General features: G+C 40.5%; 1 protein-coding gene across 2 annotated transcripts in view; it reads right to left on the bottom strand.

Moving 5' to 3' along the window:
• LOC133463353 (protein FAM53B-like) overlaps positions 1-12,499 on the bottom strand; it is a 28,054-nt gene extending 15,555 nt beyond the window's left edge. Inside the window, exon 1 of one of the 2 annotated variants that reach the window (XM_061744854.1) lies at positions 12,434-12,499. The gene's annotated coding sequence lies outside the window, so the exon portion shown is untranslated. Of the gene's footprint in view, positions 1-12,354; positions 12,374-12,433 lie in introns of those variants that run through there. The other variant, XM_061744853.1, reaches the window with a different exon arrangement.
• Between the last annotated feature and the right edge of the window lie 2,655 nt (positions 12,500-15,154).

Here is a 15,154-nt window from a genome sequence, read left to right as displayed (position 1 = left end):
AGCACCCGCAAGATGGTAACTTCCACCTCACTCAAACATAAGGCATTATACACAAATAGTTCTGGATAAAAAGAAAAGAAGAAGTGGTTTACAGAAGGATTATTTTTACCAGCTACCAAATAATAATACATTTAAAAAGAAAATTAAGCTAAAGGGCTTTATATAAGCTACAGGGTGCCTTTCCATTCAATCTTTAACACCTTGACAGTTAAACTCAGTAAAACTTCTGTTTTGGTAAACAAAACACGCTGCTACATTACTTCCTCCTCCTTGTAAAACAGAGAGAGAAAAAAATATGGAGCATTTCTCCCATTAATATACTGCACTAAACATTTCTTAATCTAAACATCCTAAAACGGAATGCAAACGTGTGTACAATCCATGAAAAAAAAACATAAAAACCCAACAAACTTCACGACTACAGATGTGGCTGGGAAACATGAACAGAGGAGAAATATGTAGGGAGCTGCGGTCGCCTGCACCCACATTTGGTAAAGAGGGACTGCAGCACACACAACCCTTAAACCCTGTGGAGGGAGTTACATGCTTGGCAGATGGTTCGTGTTCTGCCCTGTTCTACTTTGCTGCTTAATACAAGGAAAAGATCTTGGGACAAGATGGACAGGTTCAAGGTGGCTTTCTTTAGGAGGAATAACTGCAATGACTTGATTTAAACTAACCTCCCTCATCAATGAGCCACCAAACACACTGGCATAATACAAATAAATAATTATGGTTGGGATTGTCCAGCCATCTGCTGGCCAATGACAACTTTCCACCGTGCAGCAACACACGCGGCTGATGGATCCTCCAGGCCTGCTTTGTTATCCTGCCCCTGTAACATGTGGTTTCGTGTTAAGTACGGGTTGTTGCACTTAACATTGCTAGGGTGCACGGGTGTGTTCTGGGTATTGAAGTAGTTTTGTGGGGAAAATATAGTAAAGGAAAACATATGGCAGGATTGTCACACAGGGCCTAAATAAAAACAATTTTCCACCACTATAGTCATGTCTTATTACTTCACAATGTTATATCTGTCCCTTCCCTCTTCTCCAGCTGCATGACATTATTATATATATATATACATACATACATATATACATACACAAACACACATACACACTTTTCATGGAAGCTTGCCTCAAACCAACTGCTAACATGTGACTCCCATTATCTCCAGTTATTCCAGAGTTAGTGGAGCACAACTGGGCCAGAGCGGGGAAGAGAACCCGGTACTAGTTGTGGGAACTGAAAGAGAAGGAGATGTGCCCTGTGATCAGTTTCGTAGATGCTTTCCTGATTCAGACCGTCAGTGACATTTGGATGGGGCAATGTAGCAGTTTGCGTATGCCAATGTGTGTGTTAATCAGAACGGGAGTTAAAAAGCATGACTAATGTGTAAAGGTTATTATAATGTTATGTTTGAACGCTTTGTGGAGGTGTGGCGTGTTCCATCAGGGCTGAAACAGCACAAACAGTTCTTTTGTATGTGTGTGCCTGTACATACTGTCTGTTGATGCTAAGCTGCACTTGTGTGAGGTGACTGGCAAGTGAGGTCATGGGAGAGGGCAGACCAAGTGTGAATTCAACCCTGGGGCCGTGCTTACTTAATGAACCAACTTCAAATGTTGGAGAAACCAGGGGTTAATGGACAGAAAATGGTAGAGTACATGTGTGGGGTCATTGCTGACATCTCCCGTTTTGTTTGGGACACACTTTAGCAGTGATGATTCACGCTTACGCTTAAAACTGCTCTTGCAGTGTGTTAAAGGCAGGTTTCATGAAACCAGTTTAAATTTCACAAGGCTCAGTTGTACATCCTTCACTGAAAATTTGGAAAGACTTTATGTTTTGTCTCAATATTTGCATTCAGAGCACTACAAAAGGCTTTGTAGATGTGAAATGATGCATGATATTACACCCTCCCTTCAGATGAATGTGACTTTCTCAGGAAAGCTGTTTTTTTGTTTTTCCTGAAAATCAACCTTACACACAACTGATCAGGTCAGAGTCACTGTGTTACTAATAATAAACATCATCTCAGGACGTCGGCCCTGGTCTGAGAGAAGAAACTGTTGCTGCTTATCAATCTGGGAATTGTTGCAAGGCCTAAACAATTTGAAGGTCACCGTTTTGCAGTGAAAAAGATTATTTACCAGAAAACATTTAGTATACATCCAATCTGCCCAGAAATGAATCGCACCATGCAAACTGTAAGAAACTCAAGGTCTACCTATCGGACTCTGTCGTAAGTTAGAAGACATTTTGTAGTTCATGAGAGTAGAATGAAAAGCAGAAAAAGGAAGAATTGTGGTTTGTTAAAATGGTTTCCAAGAGACAAGCTGTCTAAAAACAACATGGTAGCGTGGCAACGTTTGTGTAGTTGCATCTGAACAAACCACAAGACTTCTAAAACAACGTCCTGTTAAGACTAGCAAAAGAGACATCTTTGCTAATTACCATGGTTGGTGAAACCAGTCGATTCATATCAGCAGACGCATCATAGTCAACTGTCAAATGTAGGCACCCAGTTGTCACCAAGTCCACCATGAACTCCTTTGTATACCAGAGAACTTGATAGATAACGTGAGACCATCTGCACCAGAACTATCCCAAACACACCAGCAAATCCACGACAGAGACGAGGCTGACGAGGGAAAGATTAAAAGGTGTTGCAATGATCCAGTCAAAGTTCAGACCTCAACATGACTGAAATGCTTTGGAAGGACCTTAAGAGATTGGTCCATAAACAAATACCTGAACTAAAGCAATGCTGTGAAGAAAAAGTGGGCAAAATCCATTCACAATGATGAAAGAGACCGATAACGTCAGACACAAAGTGACTTTCTTGAGTTATTGCTTCTACCGGTTGTTCTTGAAATGACAATGGTGTGTATGCACTTTCCACACAGTACATCTGCATTTCGGTTTCGTTTTTATTTAATAAATAATTAAACTTTGCAAACCGACATGTTCATCTGACTCATTCGTTACTTGACTTTAAGATGTGGTAAGGCCCGAATCCTGTGACATGAAACCTGAAGGTGTGCTTTCATATTTACTTGACTGTAATAAAACTTGTTTGCCATATTGGGTTAAAAATCTAGCAGGACCTCTCATAAGACTTCTGCATGCTGGGTTTCAAACAGCAGCTCTTGGCTCACAATAGTCAGCGGCTTGAGAGGGCACAAGAAAGGGCAGCTAAGATAATATGGCTCTTTGCCCGGTCTGTGATTTGTACAGGCACATGAATAGAAGCCTATTTGGGCACCCCCTAAAGTTCTGGGACAGGGCGCTTGGTGTCCATCACCAATTGGCTCTGGTTACTGCATACTTGCACGGAGTGCGTCTGGTGTCAAGACTTTGATCAGTGGCTCTAGTTGGAAAAGAAAAAAAAGATTAATTTCTCAATAATAAAATGCTGAGGGGCTACATGGGTGGTAACCCTTGCACTTATCAAATCTTTAATAAGACCTTATCAAAACAAGGCATAGGTAAATATTTTCCACATTTCTTTCTTAGACCCAGAATGCCTGAGATAAGTGTTGAGATGTTTTTTGTAGTCGGGTCTTAATAAAACTAAGAGCCATTCTTTTGTGAAAACTGTTAATGCAGGGTGACAACACAGCCACCCCACTCTCAGATAATGTGCTTTACGTTGTAAAAATGGTCTTTAGGGGGGGTCAATACATACCACTGACTCCTCTTGCTATCACCCTAGTAGCCACTGGTGAAATAACACAGGCTAAAAACACACCATTGTTACACCAATAGGTCTGAACAACTGCACAAACAAAGAAGTGCTCATTGAATGTGTTTTTTTTTTTGTAGTGTCACTAGTAAAGATCTGATCGCCTTGTTTTTGTGTTACTAAAAAGGTCTGGTCTCCTCCTGCAGATTCCATTGAATGTTTCTCCAACTACAGTGACCACTAACATCTGTAGATATACTGCCAGCTGTCAAAGTTCCAAAGTAATATGCCATTGGCTGGGCTTTTACTTTGAAAAGCCAGCAGTAAGCTGTCTCGACAGATCTGCAATAAAAAAAACACAAAAGCAATCCTGACACAAATTCTTGAGAACTCCCATTTTAACCTGGGATTCCAGTTAATGCTTTCATTCATCTCACTGTTTAACTGGCATAAAGATACACTAACATAAGTTGCACATGAAAGCACACTTCCCTTTTGCAGTGCTTCCCTTGTGGTCACACTGCTGCAGAACTGGGTGTGGATCTTATTGACTTCATTACAAAATACATGAAAAGAAAAAGCCCCAAATGATATCCACAAAGTATTGTGACATTGTGTTAACTTCACTCACACTGCATGATTCATCACTCTTGCAATAAAAGAAAAAATTCCATTAATCAGTACAGCAGAGGGCACGTCCCTACGGTCAAATCAATTTTATTATAGTTAGGCTGCATCAATTTTTTTAAACTGACCTGGTTTAATCCTTCAGAATATGACAATTAATAAAGTGATACATTTACATGCATCTGCCTGAAAGCAGAAAAGTGCAACATATATAAAACACAACTAACTAAACACACTGCAAAGCTTTCATTTTGTTTTTGTTTTTTTTTCTGTCCAGGTCTCTAGTTTACTTTCAGATTTGTTTGGATGGATGCTCAGTTTAACTCTAATGCCGAACCACTAATTTTAAAAGGCCTGTTTGCCTCTGTATTATATCAATATCATTTTAAAACACTGTTGTCAGTGTTTGGGAGAGGGGAAGACCAACTACTCGAGTTTCAAAAGAAAAATGTTTTCCAATCCCTGCTTGTAAATGTTTTACATTGGTTGACAGGTCAGGACTCTTTTTGATCACCTACCAAGCCACAGATCTGGACTTCAGACGGGTCAGCTTTAGACCCATACTGACTACGGAGCCATGCTGTTGTAATATATTCTAAAATAAACAGCTCTTTTCTGAGCATGCCATTCATCGTAGGAATAATTTCACTGATTCTACAACACTTAAGGGATGAATGCACCCCGCACGATACGCACAGCCATTAAATACTAAAGAAACATTGATTTTAAAATTATCTGGTCAAATTATGACTTGGCATTTGCGATTGTAGCTGATTCCATTTTTTTTAAGTTTATATGTTTAACAACATAATTAACCAGTTAAAGAAGAAACTGCTGGCTGTGTGCTCAACTTACTTTATCATCTTAGCCTTTGTTAACTGACATTTGGACATGTTCAGCAAGGCAATGATCTTTCAAATGATGGATCAAATGTTGTGTCCATATATTAGGGCATTCTGTACTAAAGTGAAAGATGTGCTTTGACAGCGGCTCATTCTTCCTCATGACTTATTCACTTCTCACTTAGAATAGATTTCTTAAGGGTGTGCAAAAAGAAAAGAATAATATGAGTTGTGCATCTGAAGTGATGGCTTCTCTTTTTTAGGTCCAAAAAATGAGTCAGGTTTAATTTCCAAAGATATTTTCAACTTTAAAAAAAATCAGTCAGAAATGCCTGTTTTTAGTGCCGTGGACCCTGATGGTATAAAGGGCTATCAATACTCATTCATCAATTCAATTATGATTTTAACATCTTGATTCTTCTGTAAAGAGCTTTGGAGCAAAATCCCCAAATCCCTTATATCTTTATCTCTTTATCAAACCAAATTCTAAGATCATGTCAAAAATAAGTATACTATAATGTAAATAATATCATCATATAACATGTTCTCTTTGCTCAGTGTTGAAGTTTGAGGGTGTAAAACACTAAAATACAGGGTTAAAATGATTTGAAAGCATTACAATATTACATTTTTAAACAGTCTCACCTTTTACAGACAAAGCTATATTTACACACACACTACTAGCAGGTACTGTAAAGTAACACTGTTTCTACAATGTGGCTATGTAGCCATAGCAACCATACACAAACAGAGGTCAACAGTGACAACTGGTGATCTGAAAAAAAAAGAAAAATCAGTCGTCACCAATAGTCAAGACAAATGTCTGGACAACTCATCATTTCTTTATCTTTAAGTGTGTTTGTGATAGAAAACTAGGCCAGTGTCTTCAGCTGCGTTAAACCTGCAAACACAGAACACATTTTCTATTCAAGCTATGAAACGCATTCAGGATAAACCCTTTTGTGTCTCAGGCCAGGAGTTGGTTTACAGAAATATTTCAAACCTTTTCAGGCGTAGGATCAGGTGTTTTAATTGGAGTAAAATAAGGTATGGCGCCTCTTACCCCCTGGAGTAGCCCTTGCATGCCTCAACTCTCCACACATCAGACAACCCACTAATTACACTCGCCCCCCTCCAAATCAATCCCTGCCATTCTGCCCATGGTTCCTCTATTACCCACAGGTGCCTGGTCTGTGCTCTGTTCTTTGCACTCTGGCCCAAGCCCTAATCCATCAGGGATACATTACATGGGAGACTGCGGAGCTGCTGGCAATCCCTTTCAATTGTTGAGCTCAAAAAAGGGAACCACTCCTATACTAAAAAAGCAAATGATGCTATAAAAACTGTCACAACCAATCAACCTATCAAGAATCCTTTCTATGTTACATAACACAGAGCTGTGGGCGAGTTGTGAGTGTATCAATGGGAGAATGTCAGAATAAAGGCTACGCAGCATTCCACTGGTCCAGTCATTCATACATGACGGGGCTCAGCTCACCTTATGAACCCCCTGGGACTGATAAGTAAAGTGTGTCATATGGGTGTAAAACCCACATGATTTAAGGGATTGAAGAAAATGTGTAAGTTTTCCATTCTGCAGAGCTAAACAGAACGAATGAGTGTTATCATGATGTTGTTGGGCCACAGCCATGTGTTGAACAAAGAAAGGCCTAACATCAACTGTAAGGCCTGACCACATGGTCTGAAACAAAGAAACCTTCACAATGACTCAAAATCCCAGCAGGCTTTGTAGTTTAATATTTCACAGATAGGTGTGAAAGTGACACCACTAGCCTTGCATTGGACATGGACCCCAAAACTCAGCAGGGGTCCCATGCTGCCACGAAGCAGCTCCGCCGGACATTAATTATGGCGCTTTTCCATTAGTACCTACTTGGCTCAACTCGGCTCGACTTGACGCTTTTCCACTAAGGGTCTACCCGTGACGAGTAGATACTTTTCTACTACAACTTCAACTACTCTGCCGAGGTTCTAAGCGGGCTGAGTCGGCTGTATCTGACATCATCACACTACATGCCACGGATTGGTCAGGGCCAGTCCGACCTCTGAGTCAGGATGTGGACATTGTTTGAAGAGCAACTCTGACGGCGGCTTCTTGTTCATTTTATTCGACCAGCAATAGCAGCATAAAAGTCTGCTTCGTGGTCCAACTCTGAGGTGCAGACATTCATAAACCTGGTGGCTGAGGAGAGAATTCAAAAGGGATCCAGACAGGGCAATAAGGAACGAAAAGATCTACCAGAAGCTTTCTCCACCCATAGCTGCTCACGGCTACAAACTGACTTTTCAGCAGCGCCGAGACAAGCTAAAAAAAGCTAAAAAGCCTTACTGCTTGAAGCCTTCTCTCACTCTCCAACCCAGCCTATTACTACTGGATTGTAATGGAAAATAAACTGGGCCACGTTGAGTCAAGTCGAGTTGAGATAAGTAGAGCAGATTAGGTACTAGTGGAAAAGCGCCATTAGCATTGGCTCCCCGATCCTCCCTCTATCCAAACTTCTTCAGTCAATGCCCAACATCTCCCGTCTTAACGTTCTGTAAAGGCCGGGACACAACAACCCGATAATCGACCGTCATCCAGCCTTAAGGACTACAGCTCAGCTCAGACCAGGGCAACTAGCCACCAGCCAAGGGGCCATCCCTCCAGCTGCATTTGTGAAAGCCCACTGGTTAGCAATAACCAGTGAATGAATTCTTTGTCCACCCGCCATTACAAGTGACCTGCTAACGTTCCGACACTCTGTCGAGTGGAACAGGGCATACGGGCGCAACCACACGACTTAGGTGGCTTCAGACGACCAGGGAGATCATTGCAATACATCTCTTAGATCTCCACCTGTACTGTCCTGAAGTCACTTCCTGACATTGTAAGCTGATCCGTTGCCCACAAGTTAATGGGTTGCAAATCATATTACATGTTTGTGCTGTTGTTGTGAGTAACCTGCAGATGCATGTAAAACATGCTGACAGGCTAAAAGCCAGCACAATTCAGAGGCCTACAGACAGAGTACATTACACTTGTCGCCATGAAAATTGGTCATCTTTGTGCAACCTGGATTGCCGGGTCACACTTGCTCTATTATCAAGTCTAAGCTTGCACTTAGAGCCACTTTTAAAAAGGACGTAATGCTTTGATTGCCAGGAGCCAGTTGCACAAAAACACCAAAAGTTTTGTCATGGGGCTGAATTTCTGCATAGCTAAGGTTTCCAGAGAAACTATTGAAAGGCTTCTTTAGCTATGGAAAACTTAAACATTACGGTATTGACAAAGATGCTGATAAAACTAGTTTTCCATGGTGTAATAATTTGTCTTGATTTTAATGCCCCTCTTGATCTGATCCCAAACACAGAAAAAAAAAATATCTAAGGAGAAAATAATCTGGAATGAGCAACACATTTTGCGAGTAGGCTGTTTTAGCCCAATCAAAAGGAAACGATACAACAAAAAATCGGAAAAACAGCCTCCAACTTGAAATAACCCATAATATTTGCCCAAAGTATCTTTCATGGTGACATAGAGAAACCCACATCACACACAATATCATATTGTTTTTCTTTACATCTATTAGAAAATAACTAGCTTCAGTCCCACATTGGCGGTATTTATTGCAAAGGTTTCATCAATAGTGAGAAAAACTTGATATTCATCTGAGTATACTGTACACCATTTTTTAATGCCTTGGTTGCATTTTAACTGATAACCTATTCTCAGTTTTGCTGGTTCTCACCATCCAGACTAAAATAAAAATGGATTCTTTCAGAATGACACATCTGTCAGAAACTGTGGTCTACCACGAGGGACAGCCAACTCCCTTGCCGTTTTAATAGTCTGCAGGGATGTATCTACCCTCAGTAAGAATGATATGGGGAGCACATCTTTCATTAGGCCAACTGTAGCTATTTTTCAACACATTATTAATGAAAGTCTAAAGTAAAGCCTTGAAATGCCTCTAAAATGACACTGCATCCTATACCTTAGAGGGGAAGATGGGCGCTTATGTTCTGTTGTAAGAGTGGAAAACATTATCTTAAAATAAACTAAATCAACACGCTTGGTGCAGCCGTCTGCACAAAGCACTAAACCAAAGGTTTCGCTTCTCTTTTCTCCAGAGGATGCAGTTGGGAGACCAGAATGAGTCCACAGAAGAGCCGACTATACTGAATGATCCAGCCAGAAGTTGTGCGAAGTGATGTCTGACATTTTGAGGAAAAGCAAGTCCAAAGCAGCAGAGGAAAAATAAACAAGAGAATGCAAACCACTGTCATTCATAACAGGGGTGTAACAATAACACTAGGCAACAAAAGACAAAACATGATCACGCCTGGAATATGGGGTTTTCGAGATGAATAAAGGTTATGCACATACGTGGCCCACGATGGCATCAGACTCTGGACATGCAAATTAACTAAAAGAAAATAAGACCATGGGCTGGGACACACTCATTTGAGAGTCAAAAAGCAACTCTCTCTCTTTCCAAACTCAAAATGATTTCTCACTATCAACACCTACAAGCACAATGGTGGGTTGTGGTGATGAGAGAATTTCTATTGCATCTCAGAACGCTTTTCATCTTCAGAGTCTGCTCTTAGGGGGTTGGGGGAGTACTCCTCTGGTGTACGTGGGAATGCCTCTTTTCTTTTCTTTTCTTTTCTTTTCAGCAGAAGATCTTTAGCACAGGAGGCGACGTGATGCCAGACTTTCAAATCCATCATGTCAATGAAGAGGTAATACACAAAATAAAGAATGGCAGCACTGAAACATGTATTTTAAAAGGAGAATAACAGACAAAACAGGTTTTGTGTTAAAAAAAACATATGAGAGAAGCAGCAGTGGTTACGGCTGTGGGTCACACAGAAGAAAGAGAGGTTTCTGATATAATAGAGTAACACAGAGGCACAGACAGGCATGGCTAACAATCCTTGTCTGACAGCTTTGCATAATGCCACAGGCCAGAGAACAAGGCATGGAAAGGGTGCCACAGCGTAAAGGAAACAGCCAGACAAATAACAGCATAAAAATATGCAAAAATGGAAGACTGAAATATACATAAAAGACATAAAGCAAAGAGCTGAGTGAAGTGAAAGTGGCAGCATGTGCATCAGTGTGCGGACAGGGCGAAAGTTGTGCACACAGACGGTGAATGGGCCAGTGGCTTGCTCAGCACACAGGCACACAGCTGCCCACAGACAGAAAGGAGGTCTAATAGGGCCTTTTGCCTGGAACACAAAGGCGTTGCAAATGTGTGCGTCTTAAGCGCGCACTGGAGTGCAGAGTGATCCCCTTTAAAAGCCCACCGGCCTTAATTGCTCCCATAAATTAGGCTTCTAGCATGACCAAAACAAGCCTACAGTGTAACAGTGCCAGAGCTGTTGTTGAGTACAAGTGCTGCACATCAAGTTGGGCTTCATTAAAGTGACTGCCAGCAACTGTGGACAGAGATTTGGCTGATTAAGCCACTTGTAAGCACATAATTAATGCTTTAACAGCCCAGGATATCGAAAAATTCCATGTAATGGTTTATTTTAGATTCTTTATTAACTCAATAAGTATGTAAAAGTTATTCAAACTCTCTTTGTATTGTTGGCTCTAACAGAAGTGGAATGCATCATTATGTCAATTCATTTTAAAAATTCAAACATGAAAAAGTAAGGTTATAAAATACGATGGTTTTAGTTTCCAAAACTTGGGTACTGGCATCAGCATAGAAAAATGTTTCAACTGATTCATGGAAAGAAGAAAATCACTGGCTACAGCATAAAAACAGGTTGCAGTTTCACGTGGATGGTTGTTCACATAGAGTTGTGGCATTCCACCAGTGGTTTATTTTGGAAATCAAAGTGAGATACAGTCATCATAATCTCCCCAGAAGGGAAAAGGCAAATGAAAGATGCCCAAAAGCTTCCCCAAAAGAATAATTAGTATTTGCAAGGGCCCCCTATTAACATCCCCTATGTAATTACAACCTAGACCTGGCATGCGATAAAATCTCTGCTTCATGTTCAAACCAAACTTTCAACTAACATTCACATTTGTGAGAGTATTCCCTGAGCTGGATTTCTTTACAAACAGCCAGTGACATTTCCTGTTTTGCTGAGAAAATTAGTCTTCTTTGTGGGTTAAGGACAATCGCTATGATGGCATCAAAATATATTTTCAGGTATTTTGAAATGGTGCCCTGGTACCAAACCAGTTCTTTATGGTATCATGTTTGTGGTATCTACAAAAGGTCTGTCTTGTCTTTAAGCAGTGCAAAACAAGAGCACCAGCTCTTACTTCCTAACCCGCAATGGAAAGGAAACAACCAAATGATATTTTTCTATGGCATACATATACACAACTGGTTTTTAAGCTCACTTGCAGTAATTGTGAACTGAGAGCACAATAAATGAGTATAATATGTATCATATGTTCTTGATTTATCGATTTGGTTTCTGTTTTCACGTGTAACACAGTTATAATATATGACCCTCATATACAGGTAAGAGTGCAACAAGTGCATATTTTGATTAGACTCCAATGATTTAGACATGTATATTTTCTGGTGAACCCTCTTTGGCAAAAAGCAAGAAAGAGAAGATGAATAAGGTTAATTACATATAGTGTGAGGAGAGTACAAGAAACTGTGTGATGGAGACAGATGAGAGATGCAATTTATGGGCCAAAAGGACTCAATCTGTACTCACAAGCTGTGGTGAGGAGTTGTGTCAATACATGCTGTAAAGCAACCACACTGCCTCTCTACATAGGGGTATTATTTCTGCAGCTTCAGTTTCAGTACAGTGAATTTCAGATAAAAGGGAGGTTGCTGTCCAAAGAGATTGTGTGCACTTTTTACACCTTTTAAAACGAGTTATTAATGAGAACATTAAAAACAGCAGCAAACTGGTCAGATTTAACCCCAGACATCCAAGTGGAGTCATTAATGACATCCACAAGGAGTGCTAGATTCCATAAAGCTGTTCTTATTTTTGTTCTTAATCTAGTTTAAAAATACTCCACGCTGGTAGATCTCTCTCTAAAAATGCATCCAACTTTTCTTTACTGTTCGCACAAACTTCAGGGGAACCCCAGGATGAACAATGTATACTTGAGATGAGTGAAACAAGGAACATAATCACAAATGCCTGAGCACAATTGTAACGAACATGAGTCTCTATACATACACATACTACCTGGCCAGCAGAGGATTTTTCCAAGTTTTTAGCTCATCTTCAACAAAGGCAAAGACTTTAAAAGGAGAAGGAGACTCACAAAAGTTTCCCAGCGGCAGCAGCAGCCAGTGTGGCGTCCTCAGTGCAGGACTGAGCAGGACTGCGAGCAGCAGAGAGCAGAGCCGCTGCACTCAGCCTTCAGCATTGATTGTAAATCGACGCAGAGCCTACGGCGTAGGGTACGCGGCGACGCGCACCGTACTCTGCATTGGTGTAACGCGGAACCATAAATCATCCTTAGCAATATCCGCGGACACCCGGACCAGACCAACCTGGGGGGACAGGAGAGCCACATTGAGCTGCTGGAAAACCTCCGTGGACACGGAGACGAGGGATTCAACTACAAATAATCTATAAAAGTGTAGGTATTAACTTTAAAGAACAAAATTGTTCAACGTGTAGCCACATAGAGAGTGAAGTTTAATTTGAAAATAATATCCCTCCCCTCTCTTCTTGGTATGCTCCACTGCGGTCCTCCCTCTAGCATTAACTCATGTGCTACTTTATTACTACACGCAGTTCATTGATGTGAGAAGAAAACAAGTGCGGAAGCCTCAGTAAAACAAAGGGCATCCTTGAAAGTTACGACTTTTAAAATCAACTTTGCTCATTCTTCATCTAAATCAGGGATATTCAATTGGCGGCCCGCGGGACACATGCGGCCCGCCAGGAGCTTTTATGTGGCCCCTGGTCATAATTCAAAAAAGGGGGTGTTTGTTGACATTTTTTTTTTTGTAAAATTTTTATAACTGGCTACTATGGACTGAAATGCTTGTGCTCAATGCTTAATGTAATATTCAAATAAGGAAATCTTGGAGGAAAGTGGTGCTTTGTCATTATGGTGTGTTTTATTAAAAGTAGGTCAATATCAACTTCATTAAGTTTGCACAATGCATGGTTTCAAAATGAACTTGCATTCAAAATAATATTTCTTTATCTGAATATTATATTTAACATTCACAATTACTAAATCTGGAGACAATTAATACATAATTCATATGTAAACTAGATATATTCAAATGTATAATACAAATGTATTATATTTACATAAGTCTTCGTCTTTGAGTGCAAAATACATTTTGAAAACCCCCACATTTTCAAATTGTGCGGCCCTCTCCATACAGTCCTTTTGCAGATGTGGCCCCCGGCCGAATCTAGTTGAATATCCCTGATCTAAATCAATGAGGTAGCTAGTTTTGGTCGCCCCTACTCTGAAGAGTGTGTGAAAATGTCCCACTGGCTTCCACGTCCTGCCTTGGAAAAAGTCACAGCTGCATGTTGGAGTAATTCAATTCATTCCAGTCCACAAAAAATCCTATTAGGAGGACTTCAAATGTGTTTCCAGGGAGATGGAGGGAAAACGTAAATATTTGCAGTATCACACTCGAGAGGTGAACATGAAAGGGTGGCATTTTTTTGCTACTATGAAGCCATCCAGTGGGCAATGGCATCAAAAGTCTTGGAGGTTAACATTATGAGTGGAATAAAAGTGTAGCTCCCAACATGTGCCAGCTACAAAAGCTGTGAAAGTGCTGATGTTTGTGAATTTAAGGTACAGCCTGGTTCAGCCCATACAAAATGAGCTATGTGGTTTTGTGGTAAACGGGAGAAAATTGATTCAGAAGTCAATACAACAAAACTAACTTGTTAGTTTGTAGAAGCACATTTCAGACACTAGTTTTGAAAACAAATCCTAAATCATCACCTACATTGTGATCACTGATTGATATGAGAAGTATGACAGAAGCTTTATCATAGCAGTGAACTGGTGTGACATCTCTTAAATGAGCGAGCTATGGGACGCTCAAATATGTATTAAAATCTTATGGCACTTCTACCATGACCTCGTCAGGACAGCGAGCCTGTGTGTTGACATACATAAAGCAGAGAACAGTTGAGCATAAGCTCAATGGAGGACATTTCACTTCATGGGAAAATCTCTCAACTGCATACGTGGGCAGAACCTGCAGATCCAGGCAGGATATCCAGAGCCTTGTAACTTTCCAAGCAATAATTCTTGTAAAGCTTGGATGTGTTTACTCAACAGCGTGCCTCAACACTCCTCAAGGCTCCCATAGGGCTACAGGCCCATTCAGCTTCCAATTAGGGATCCAGAATTTGGCAGTTATTAATGATGCCATTGAGCACGGAAAAGGCAGACAAGCATCCCCCCACAGAAGTCACGGCCTCCTGTTTATTCATTATGTCAGAAGTTCTTCATTATGGTCCTCTGGACCCCGAGCGCTGCTGGTTTCTAGCTTAGCCAATTAACTCGGGGCTATTCTTTGTGTAGAATGAAAGATGAATGCCATTTGCTGCCTTGCAGGAAGGAACACTAGTTTATTTTTTGTTTCTCTCAGAGACTTTTTGACTCTCTTAGGGGTCATTACAAAGTCATTTCGAGGGGGAATAATAGGATTTATGGAATGTGGGAAACAGTCAAGCCTTTTTTTCTTTTTTAGCTCAAGATAACTGAATAAATGTCTGTTTACTGACCTTATTATCCCTAATCAAATCAAACAGAATCAATAACAAGCCGACTTGCTGCCACAAACCGGCTCAGGAAAGATGTACTCACATAATTTTAGGTTACTATGGGCACACATCGTTTCAGCAATAAAAGGTGACATTAAACACTAATAAAACATGTATATAAAATGTTACCTTAAATGTAATATATCAGAAACACTGCCAAAAGGTAATGTCGTGAACAGCATGTCTGGCAAATACAAAAGCCTGCTCTTTGCAGCTGAACATAAAG

The sequence above is a fragment of the Cololabis saira genome, chromosome 17 (assembly GCF_033807715.1).
Source record: "Cololabis saira isolate AMF1-May2022 chromosome 17, fColSai1.1, whole genome shotgun sequence".
Taxonomy (NCBI): Eukaryota; Metazoa; Chordata; class Actinopteri; order Beloniformes; family Belonidae; genus Cololabis; species Cololabis saira.
Note: the sequence above shows the minus strand (reverse complement) of the source record. Positions and strands in the feature narration are given on the sequence as shown.